Source organism: Oryctolagus cuniculus, chromosome 2 (genome assembly GCF_964237555.1).
Source record: "Oryctolagus cuniculus chromosome 2, mOryCun1.1, whole genome shotgun sequence".
Classification (NCBI taxonomy): domain Eukaryota; kingdom Metazoa; phylum Chordata; class Mammalia; order Lagomorpha; family Leporidae; genus Oryctolagus; species Oryctolagus cuniculus.
Window position 1 is genome coordinate 121,885,041 of NC_091433.1, and position 12,725 is coordinate 121,897,765.

The window sequence follows — 12,725 nt, forward strand, 5'->3', positions numbered from 1 at the left end:
TCAGATAACTTCAGAGCCAGAAAGGCATTTCAGAAAATTCCATGGTTAATACCAAGAGGGGCCAGCACTGTGGCTTAGCAGATAAAGCCACCGCTTGCAGTACCGGCATCCATAATGGTGCTGGTTCAAGTCTCAGCTGCTCCACTTCCGATCCTTTTCTCTGCTGTGGCCTGGGAAAGCAGTAGAAGATGGCTCAAGTCCTTGGGCCCCTGTACCCACATGGGAGACCTGGAAGAAGCTCCTAGCTCCTGGCTTCGTATTCTCCCAGCTCTGGCCATTGCAGCCATTCGGGGAGTGAACCAGAGGATGAAAGATCTCTCTTTCTGCCTCTGCCTCTCTGTAACTCTGCCTTTCAAATAAAATAAATAAATAAATATAAACACAAATAAAATTATAAAATGAATACAAGAAGGACTTGGAACTACATTAACTGGTGTATGCATACCTGATCTAAAGGCTTTTATCATTGAAATTCAGGCGTCAGAAACAAACACACTTCTTGAAGTCTCTAGCTTTTGCCTACAATCCCTTCATTCTTCCCTGCCCAGGCAAACTTTCCAGAGCTGAGTCCCTGTTTGGTTATTTTTAGGCTGTTCCCTCATTTTAGAGTTCTTGGCTTTCATCTGTTTCAGAACTTTCCTTGCCATCCATCTAGCTTGCCCTCTGTCCAGGCTTGCCTGAGCTGTGGGAAGCAAACTTTTTTGTAGTTTCATTGGGAATGCCTGAGACATCACAAGCAGCAACTCTCCACCCACAAGCAAAAACACACTGCAAAGGAGTCAGCAGTCACCCAGTGTCCCTGGTAGAAAGAGAAGCATCTTTAGTTTTGCTGCAGGCTCTCTGCACCTGCTTTTAAGGAGCCATTCTTTTTCTGTCTTGCTCCTTCTCTCACGTCGCTCTCTGCTGGAGTTCCTAGTTCAATAATCCATTCAGTTCAGTGGTTATTTCTCTTTCTGTCTGCTCTCTACAGAGCTGACCCAACCTCTGAGTTGCTTCTGAGATATTTCAAGATGGCTCTCTGGATCAGCTCCTTGGAGAAGTTACAAAGCAGAGCAGAAGCTTCCTTTAAATCGGGCCAAATTCGCCTCCTAAAGAACTCCAGGGAAATTTCCCTTACTTACGCTCCAGCCACTCAAAATGCTCACTCCTCCCTTTTAAGCCTCAAATGTTTGCAAGGTAATTGCCATGTTCATTTTATACAAAGCCCCAAAGGTCTTCCATGGAATCCATATCAATGAAAAATGCAAAGCCCAGTCCCAGAAATAGATAAGCGAGTCTTTTACACTGTAGCTGAACAAGGAGTGTTAGGTACTTTGGAGATGCATTCTCACATATTCCTTCCGTGAGTAAAAACACATTCTATATTTAAAACTGTGTTCCTCAAAGAAATTTTCTTTTAGCACTTGTCTTCACTTAAGGCTCTGAGTAGCAAACAGAGTTGGTTAATGATTTATAGGCGGAAATCACAAGGTTATCCTGTATGCCTGCCTACAACATTAGGACACCAGTTTCTTCATGTGGGCCCCAGCCTCATGGCCTCACTTAAATTTAATCACCTACCAAATCCCCACATCCTAACACCATCTCAAGGGGAGTCAAGGATTCAACAAAGGAAACTGGGGTTGGAGTACATGAAGATTTAATTCATGCACATGGGAAACATTTTTAAAAATGATGCTGGCTGTGAGGATGAGCATAGTGGGAATCTTGTAGAACAGAACTGGGGGAACATCAGCTGGACTATGAAGTACCAGTAGCATTCGACTAGAGGGAGGATGGTTCTAATCGGCAGGAAAAAATGATAATATTTTGATAGCAAGATAACTGATCTGACTGTGGGGAATATTGAGAAAAAATAGTAATACAATAAATTCTAGCAGGTGGATATCATTTCCCTTGGCTATAAACCCAAAAGTGGGATTGCTGGACCATATAGCAGTTCTAATTTTAGTTTTTTTGAGGAAACACCATACTCTTTGTCACAATGACTGTACTAATTTTATTCCCATCAACAGGTTATGAGGGTTACCTTTGCTCCACATCTTCACAAATACTTGCTATCTTTTGTCTTTTGATAATATCCAATCTGACTAGAGTGAAGTAACACCTCACTGAGGTGTTGATTTGCATTTTCTTTGATGACTAGTGATATTGAAAATTTTTTCAAATACACGTTGGCCACATATATGTTCTACTTTGATGAATGTCTAATTAGATCTGCTTCCCATTTTAAAAGCTTGATTATTTGTGTTTTTTATTATTAAGTTCTTTATATATTTTGAATATTAATCCCTCACCTGATGTATAGCTTGCAAATATTTTTTCCATTTTGTAGGTTGCCTCTTCACTAGATTTTCTTCGAAAAAATAAAAAGCACTTTGTTGCCATCTCATTTGTCTATTTTTTATTGTTATTTTCTGTGCTTTTAGGTTGTGAGCTAGAAAATACTTACACATTCCAATGTTCTAAAGTGTTTTCCCTATGTTTTCTTCTAATGGTTTCAAAGTTTTGGGTCTCACATCTAGGTATTCAAACCATTTTGAGTTGATTTTTATATATGGTGGGAGATACGGATCTAGTTTCATTCTTCTGCATGTGGATATGCAATTTTCTCAGCACTATATATTAAAAAGACATTCCTTTTTCCAATGCATATTCTTAGCACATTTGTCAAAAAACTCAGCTGGCTGTGGATGTATGAGTTGCTTCCAGGGTTTCTATTCTGTTCCCTTGATCTATGAATGTGTTTTTGTGTGGAGTCTGGAAAACAGGTGATCTCACACAAGTTAAAAATATAATGGTGGTTACCACAGGCTGGAGAGGAAAGTAGGGTAGGTTGGATTGGGAAAGGTTGATTGATGGATGCTAGGTTATAACTTGATAGAAGCATGTTTTGGGGTTTCTATTGCATAATAGAGTAAAGATAATGCAAGGGTATACTATTTTTTAGATACTTAGATATTTTGGATTCTTAGACTTTAGATATTTTAGATCCTTTTAGACTTTAGATATTTTAGATACTTCCACTATAAAAATATCTTAAGTACTTGAATGTATATATATTTCCCCGATTGGATATTACATAATATAGACATGTACTGAAATATAACATAGTACTCCACCAATAGATATAATATTTATAGATATTTAAAAATTTTTTAAATGAAAACTTTAAAAAGAAGTTTAAAAATTTTATTAGCTAGGATGGTACACTTAGGATAACTTCAAAGGCTAGCCAAGACAGTTAAGATCTGATGAAGGAGGTAAAGACTGTTGAAATATCTTAGGGCAGCAACATCATGAGGCAATAGTTACTTAGAGGTGGAAGTGGTCCCGTTTTCATCCTAGAAACTTGCCAATCAAATCTACATTAAGGCCCTTCCTCCTGCTCACTTCTACCCCTCACTCTTTAAAACGAGTGATCAACTACTCTGTTGAACTCGGGGAGCAAAATTAACTTTTGTATTCTTTTTACTATGCTAAGATTACATGAGAGTGGTCACAAAAAGGAAAATGAAGTACTCTTTTTGACTTTTCTAGATCATCCTTCAGTCCTTGAGTGGTCTCTGCTAATACCAATTTATGTTAGAGTGAGAAGCATTTTTTTATTACTGACATACTCTTTTACAGTCTATGTCAAAGTTGTGTTTTATAGTCCTTTAATCCAAGTCTCAGCATTTCCATTATAGATGGGTTTAAATATCTTGATATTTCAAAGTGTTGTAAAGAATCAATGGTACAAGCCTATCAATGTATTTTCCCTAATGTGAAAGGCTACAGCTCCAGGTCGTTTCCAACTTTGCTTCAGAAAATTGAAGCCTTCCTCTCTGTGCACCCATGGACCTTGTATGGTGAGAAATGTAAGGCAATTAAACATCCGCTGAATCATATCCAGGTGCTGTTGTGAATGACCCATTCAGCCCTACAACACTAGAAAACGCAGACAATCAGGGGTGCACACTGTGCCCTGTGTGCTGCTACGCCAAAGGAAAGATCATAGGTAGGATTCCCTCCTGGAAGGGTGACTTCAGTGCTGGATGGTTTGCTGGGATGTGATACCAAGCAATACAAGAAGGGGAAACCTCAACGAAGGATGTGTTCATAATCAGGTATTCATAGCTGGCAATTAGGGCTCATTGCTATGGGGCCCCTCTCAGGTGGCTGTATATGCATTTCTGTATGAAGAATGTGAAGCTGAGGTGTTTAGCCATTCTCTTATGTGTTGACAACTAACCCTGGAGGTGTTAGATCTCCAGTCATTCTGGGAAGCCAAGGTGTCTGACTATCTCTCACAGTACCAGGCAAAGCCCTCAAAGAGACACCAGCCTTGAAGTGGTGACTGTCCACGTGTCAGACACTTTCAGCTCAGCTGCAGGTGAGTACAGAGCTGAGCTGAAGGGACGTGAGACATAAATAGCATCTGCTACGAGAAGTACCATTTGTTTAATCATAGAAGGCAGCATCTTACAGAAAAATAAGGTTAGTAATGAAGAAGTTAATAAAATGAAGTCTGTAATACATGTGGAAGGGAATGGAGAGTTAGGTTAAAAATAGCATTACAGCCTTAGGATCTGGGAACCACTGACATTGTCTTCACCTTGATCAGGGTCCCACTGGAAACCAGGACAGAGTCAAGAACAGTCTTGCACTTAAAGTTTTAGTCTCTGTCAAAAGAGAGTCCGACTGTCCAAGTAAAAACAATGGTTCAGCAGCTCCTGATTATCAGCTAGAATTGATCATTTCACACAGCTAGAGACTTGTGTGTATCCCAAATTGTGTTAAACCTTTAAACAGACACTTCTTAGATAATCAGCAGTAAAATCAAGGGGAGAAACCCAGAGTAATTGCCAAACATTTCACATACATTTCCGAAAGAAGTGAAAGAAACAAAAATCAAAATCTTTACATTACTAAGGGCATGAAAATCAGAGAGGATGAAAAGAGCCTCATAACTAAAAGAAAAATTTTAAGAATTAAAGGTAAGAGTCCAAGTCTAAAATAGCTCACCCAAAAGATGGGCTCCATTACATAACAACAGAAGACAATAAGTGTCCCTTAATTTATCTTAAAATCCACAAACTATAAAAGACTGGAAGAAGGAGAGAGAAAGAGAGACAAGGTGTATGAGGGGCCGACAATCTGACAACAGGAGAAAGCTCTTTAGAGGGAAGCAACTACATTTTATGAGCATCCATTACCCCTTAGTAGTATCTATGTCTCACATTCTAAGTATCAAATTAATTATATCACTTAAATATTGATTGAATGTCTAATTAATTAGTTAATTACTTGACCTAACCATCCATTCAGACAAAATAATCATGGTGACAGCTCTGTCTAGACACTGTTTGATTCTGTCAAGGTCAATGTCTGGAAGCCATTCCAAAGCATATTCCCAGAGCACATTGCTCACGGAGTTCACAATGGCTCTGAAGATAGGAGAATGATTGGACTCTTCTTGGCTGGCATCTTTTTGTTCCCAGTTGACACTGGGTTCAATTCTGGGCCAGAGTTTCCAAAGTTAAGTTGAACTTGCAACATTGGGACAGAATTTTCCAATTACTAATTTTCTGATGTAGAAGCTGATGGTATCTAAAACCAACCAAAATACACATGCGTGCTCTTCCGTATCTCCACTGGAGGCACAACAAAAATGTCAACATGTCTTCCAGTCAGAATGTATCGAAATGAATGCTTAGAGATGATAGATTAATTCCAAAATCTTCTATAATTTGTGTCTGCTCTCCTCAGCCCTTCCAATTAGAGGCACTCATAAATCTAAGAGGCCCTGTCTTTGTCATATCCTTTGGCTGCTAGAACTAAAGCAATAAGATAGCGGAAGTGTCACTGCAGAAATATTGCTTATCATAAATTTTTCTAGTAAGAAGCAAGTATACTGAAATATTCTGATATTTTCTTAATACATAATATCCATCTTATTCAGATCACTTCTTTATTTAGTTTATTTATTGTATTTTATTTTGTTAAAATTTGCTAGGTTTATCTGGAAACCATATCTCCGGTCTGGAATTTCAACAAGCAGGCTTTCAATAAAATTTGTGGGTCAATTCATATTCATAACTGTGTTAATATTTATAAATATAAATACATAAAATTTATAATAATTATAAATAATATATAAAATTAAAAATATATAAAATGAATAATATATAAAATTTATAAATAATCCAATTTATGCATTAGCAGGATATTGGAATCAGGTATCCTAATATAGGATGTGGGCATCCCAAGAAGTGCCTTAACCACTGGGCAGAACTTCCTCCACCATAACCTATTTTAAATCATAGAATTACAAAGCCAGAAAACTGCCTCAATTGTTTCAAGGTATGGGCTAGCAAACTACAGCTGAGGACACAGATCTGTCTGGTTACATGATTTTGTAAATACAGTTTTATTGAACCACAGCTATACCCATTTAGTTACTATGTTTATGGCACTTCTGGGCTAAAATAGTGGAGTAAGTAGTTGCTGCAGAGGTCATATATTCTAGAAGCCTGAAGTGTTTACCATCTGGTCCTTTATAGAAAAAGTTTGCCAACACTTGGTTTAGACCACCATAGTAGCCAGGAGTCATCTATGAGTGTTGTGCACTTAAAAAATGACTGGTGCAACTAAGGAACTGATGTTTTCATTGAATTAGCATGTGCTCAAATATAAAAACACAAAATTTACTGTGTTGAAGGCTCCAGAGAAGTGAGCAAATGGAGATATAAATAGTGTACACAGATATGTATAGAAAGAGAAAGAGACAAAGACTATAAGGAATTGGTCCGTGAATCTGGAAAGCCAAATCTGAAATATGAACCAGCAGTTTCAAGACCCAGACCAGCAGATGCAGTTCTTGTCTGAAGGTGGGCAACACAGAGACCCAGGAAAGTCAATGATGCCAATGAAGTCCAGCTGCAGCCCTCTGGAGAATGCCCTCTTGTTTGGGCAGTCAGATGTTTTCTGTTATTCAAGTCTTCACCTGATTGGATGAGTTCTATTCACATTATGAAGAGTAATTTGCTTAACTCAAAGTTGACTGAATTAAATGTTAATCTCTTCAAAAATATCCTCCAATTTAACATGTGAAATTAACCTCCAAATTTATTATGTAGACATCTCATTCAGAAGTGAAGACTTTCACATCCCGTGTTGAGTGCTTGGCTTTGAATCCAGGCTCTGCTCCTGATTCCCAATGCCAGATTCCTGCCAATGCACACTACGGGAGGCAGCAGGTGATGGCTCAATAACTTAGATACCTGCCTCTCATGTGGGATCTCCATTGAGTTCTGGGCTTCAGGCTTTGGTCTGGGCAGGTCCTAGCTGTTGCAGGCATTTGGGGAGTGAACAAGCAGCATGCAGATCACTGTCTGCCTGTATATTTTTCTCTCTCTCGGTGCCTATCAAGTAAATAAAATATATAAATAAAATCTTAAAAAACTTTAAGAAGACATAAAATTGAAAAGAATTGAGGCCAGTGATGTGACATAGCTAGTAAAGCCACTGCCTACAACTCAAGCATCCCATATTGGCACCACTTCCTGTCCTGGCTGCTCCACTTTCAAACCAGCTTCCTGTTACTGGCCTGGGAAAAGCAGCAGAGGATGACAAAGTGTTTGGGCCACTGCTATCCACATGGGAGACCTGGATGAAGCTCCTAGCTCCTGGCTTCTGCCTGGCCCAGCTCTGGCTCTTGCAGTCTTTTGGGATCTCTCTTTTTCTTATTTGTCTTTCAAATGACAAATAAATAGGGTTTTTAATGGCATTTTAAAAAATATACATGAAATATCTCCTTAGTTTTGTATTGAGTACAAGTTGAAATTATTATATTTTGTGTATATTTGTTAAGTAATATATGTTATTAACTTTGTTTTTATATCATTCTTTATAATACGGCTACTAAATATTTTAACTTGCTTTTACTGTAGTTAACGTTATATTTTCATTGGGTAGCAAATACTATTTTCACCCTGTGAAAAATCTCATCCCCTCCTCACTACTCCTAGAAAGTCTAAAATATTTCCCCAAAAAAGCTTTTTATTTCATGAAGTACTCATCTGGTTAATTTGAATAGTCCGTGGTGGCATTGCTAGGCGGAGGTTTTTACTTTCAGTTTTGACCGGGCGCTTTCCTATGGGCGGGGCTCTCCGGAGGCGGAGGGATCGAGGTCCAGGTAAACAACAAGATGGTGCCAGGACCCCCGCAGTGAGTCTGCCTGCCTGCCTGCCTGCTGCGTGAAACCTCACATGATTGGCTGAAGGACGCGTGCCCTTCACGTGAACAGAGACTGGATTGGTGTGCCTGATGCAAGAACTCTAGCTTGCTTCTGATTGGTCACATTTTGTATAAAAGCCGCAGGTGTAAGGCGGAAGCTCTTCTCTCTCTCCTCTCCGCTCCTCCTTCCTTTCTACCTCTGTCACGTCTACTTTCTCTAATAAAAAGTCTACTGAAGACCGATAATCGCCTTTCGTTCATTTCTCGCCCGAAAAACCGTCGTCGTGGGCCCTGGGTTGAGTCTGTTGGCCAGACTCCCCAAGACGCTCGTGGCAGGTCTCTGTATTTATTTACAGGTCTATGGAGAGCTCGTGTATTCAAGAAAGATGTGACACACCTGTAATTTGATTGCTCTACTGATTTTTTTTCTCAAATAAGGTAAACAAAAGTTCTCTGAATACAGTTATCTTAGGGACAACTGAGTTAAATTTTAATCAGCTAATTGAACATATACATATAATCTCATTGTCATTATATATAGTTATTATGCTAAAATTTATATATGATGCCTATAATGCTGAATGCATTACATTTTTACTAACGATATTATTGAATATGATTTTTAAAAGGCTTTGTTTTGTTGATGTGAAAGGAAGAATGACAAAGGGAGTGAGAGGGAAAGAGAGATCTTCTGTCTGCTGATTCATTCCCACATGGCAACAGTGGTGAGGGCTTGTCTAGGCAGAAGCCATGTCCCTGGAACTCCATCTGAGTATCCCACATGGGTAGCAGGGGCCCAGGCACTTCGGCCATCACACACTGTCTTCCCAGGCACAGCAACAGGGAGCTGAATTAGAAGTGGAGCAGCTGGCACTCAAACTGGTGCTCCGATATGGGATGCCTGCATCACAAGCTGTGCCTTAACCCACTGAGCCACAGTGTTGGCACTTGAATGTGATATTTTATTTCCTCTAGAAAACTTTGGAACCATTTTTTTTTTCTTTCAAGTGCTATTTGGATATTTAAAACACCATTCGTGGGCTATGCAAAATTGTGAACTTAACAATGAGTCTGCTACAGATCTATTGAATTCCAAGTCCCACCTGGGGTTGCTTTGGCAGGGCCAGACTAAATGATTTCATGGCCCTTATATGGCCTGTGGGTGAGACATTACCCACCCCTGCATCTTAACAGACCTCAAGCCTTTCTTCCGTACTTCCATGCACCGTAAATGTTTTCCAGATGTTTATTACATTTTAAATCAACTATATTGTTTTGTTACATATAACAGAATCAATCCATTGTAAATGAACAGTTTGAAGCACACAGGCATATAAGACACCCATACATAACCACCCCGTTAAAAGTGTCCTCCCCTCCCCCCAAAGATCCCAGTCTCCTGGTTATTCAAACACGAATCTAGGAACTCCTGGGAAGGCTTTGCAGATGTAATTAATAACACTAATCAGCTGACCGAAAGTCTTCTGGGTTGTCAGGTGGAACCAATGCAATCACACCAGCCCTTTAAAAGGTACAGGAGGCCACTAGAAGGGGAAGTCAGATTTTTTAACCAGTAGGAGGGACTTTCTGTTTTATTTCTCCGTGGAAAGGAGGAGGCCTTGATATAAAGAATACTTCCAAAAACTGAAAATGAGCCTGGTTTACAGTCAGCAAAGAGACAGAACCTCATTCATAACGTAGTTGCATGGAACTGAATTCTCAAAACCTCAAAGATCTTAAAAGATTCATCCTCGGAGCCTTCAGAAAGGAACATGGCCCCACCGGCCTGTTGATTTCAGCGTTTGGAAACTGGGGTTAGAGAACCAAAGAGCCACCTGTGCCCATATTCCTGACCCCCAGCACCCCTATGGGATGCGAGTAGCACAGGCATAGCAGTGAAATTGTGCTATATGTACCCTTTAGTATTTGTCTCAGATTGCCCAACAAACTTATTCTGAAATTCATTCATATATCACGTATCAGAAGAGTTCTATTGCTGAATAGTATTTTTTGTATGATTGTATCACAACTGTTCACATGATGATAAATATTTGGGTTGTTACCACTTTTTGGCTCTATTGAATGACAAGTGATCTATCCATGCTGGTGTGTTATGTACATAAGGTAGCAATTTCTTGGGCATATAGCTAGCATTGGAAATGCGGTGTCATACTGCTAACTTTTCTTTCTTTCTTTTTTTTTTTTTTTTTTTTTTTTTTTTTTTTTTTTTTGACAGGCAGAGTGGACAGTGAGAGACAGACAGAGAGAAAGGTCTTCCTTTGCCGTTGGTTCACCCTCCAATGGCCGCCGCTTTTAAGTGTCCCATTGATTTTTACAATGGCTGTATTACCGTACTCTCCTATCAGCAACATATAGAATCCCTGTATCCTTACCAACACCTGGTATAGTTGATCTTATTTTTTAGTTTTAACTATGTAATGGGAATTAGAAAAACAAAAACATACTTTTAATTTTAATTTACTTTTTCTGATTATGATACTGAGCAGTTTTTCTTATGCACCTTGTCTACTCTATATGTCCTTTTGTTAGATGTCTGTGCAAATCTTTTGCCAGTTTATAAAGGTTTGTCATTGTGAAAGTGTCTGCATTGGTATATGCGAAACAGTCTTTCCAATTACACCTATTGTAAACATTTTCTTCCAGCCCGCATTTTGTTTTATTTTTCTTTGTGATATTCTTGTAGATTTAGGAAGAAAAAAAATCCTTGTCCCTTTTTTGCTTACTGTTTGTGCTTTTGTATCCTAAGAAATTGTTGCCTATGTTAAGATTGCAAAGATGTTCAACTACATTCACTTGCAAAGACTTTGTTGCTCTAGATTTTAATTTAGGTCTATTATCAAATTCAAGCGAACCTTGCAATTAGGGTGTGGAGAATTATCAGGATTGCCCTTCCCAAGTGCCACTTGTTCTATATGACCTTTTGTTAAAAACAGTGTCTTCTCTTGACACATTGTTAACAATCAGTTAAATACATAAACTTAGTTCTTACTTTTTGGATATTGTATTCCAGTAAATTCTGTGTCTGAAATAATACCACATTGTTCTGATTATGGTAGCAGCTTAGTAAATCTTGGAACTAGATTTTAAGGCTTACTTTACTAATTTTCTCAAGACTGGTTTGCCTAATTTAGATAGTGGTTTTACATAAATTTTAAATCTGGAATTTTTATTGGGATTGTGCTTAATCTGCAGATTAATTTATAACGATATGACACTTGAACAATTTTGAATCTACTTATCCAAGAACATAAAATGTCTGTTTAGATTTTCCTTAATTCTGTCCAGCAAAGTTGGTAAGGTTTTTTTTTTTTTTTTTTTTTTTTTTTGGTACAGGTATTGTACATATTTTATTTAATTTATCCTTATGTATCTATATTTTTACATGTAACTATTTCCAAACCATATATCCTTTTGAGTTATTAAATTTACCCTTTGGAGATTTCTTTGTTTTCTACACATGTAATCATATATGTCAATTACAAAGGGCACAGTTTACTTGCACTAAGAAAAATAATAGTAGGGCTTAAATTTCTTTCTTCCTTTATGGCACTAATGAAGACACGAAGTAAAATTCTAATGGAAGAGATGAAAGTAAAACGCATGTGTTTTTCCCAAGTTGGGAGAAGTGCTAGTGTTTTTGCTTTTAATTATGATGACTCTTTGGGTGTTTGTAGGTACCATTTGCCAGATTTAGAAATTTCTGTTACATTCCTAGTGTTAAAGATTCATCATGAACTAATACTATTTTTGTCAAATGTTGACTAAATAATTGCATGCATTTTTCTCCTTTATTTTATGGTAAGTTGCATTAATTGACTTTTCCATGTGATAATTGAACTTCATATTCCTGAGATAAAAGCTGCCTTGTGATGTATTTTTGTTTTTTCATATTACTGAATTTGATTTGTTTTCTTTTTTTTTAACTTTTATTTAATGAATATAAATTTCCAAAGTACGATTTATGGATTACAATGGCTTCCCCCACATACCGTCCCTCCCACCCACTACCCTCCCCTTTCCCACTCCCTCTCCCCTTCCATTCACATCAAGATTCATTTTCGATTATCTTAATATACAGAAGATCATCTTAGTATACATTAAGTAAGGATTTCAACAGCTTGCTCCCACACAGAAACATAAAGTGAAAAATAATAGATGATTTTTTTTAAATGATGATGAAATCAGAGCAGACCTATTGTCATGTTTAATCCCAGTGAGAGTCAAGTTGGGAGTTGATAATTTCTTTTTTTTTTTTTTTTTTTTTTTTTTACAGAGGATCAGTTTAGTATACATTAGGTAAAGATTTCAACAGTTTGCACCCACATAGAAACACAAAGTGAAATATATTGTTTGAGTACTCGTTATAGCATTAAATCTCACTACACAGCACATTAAGGACAGAGATCCTACATGAGGAGTAAGTGCACAGTGACTCCTGTTGTTGACTTTACCAATTGACACTCCTGTCTATGGCATCAGTAGTC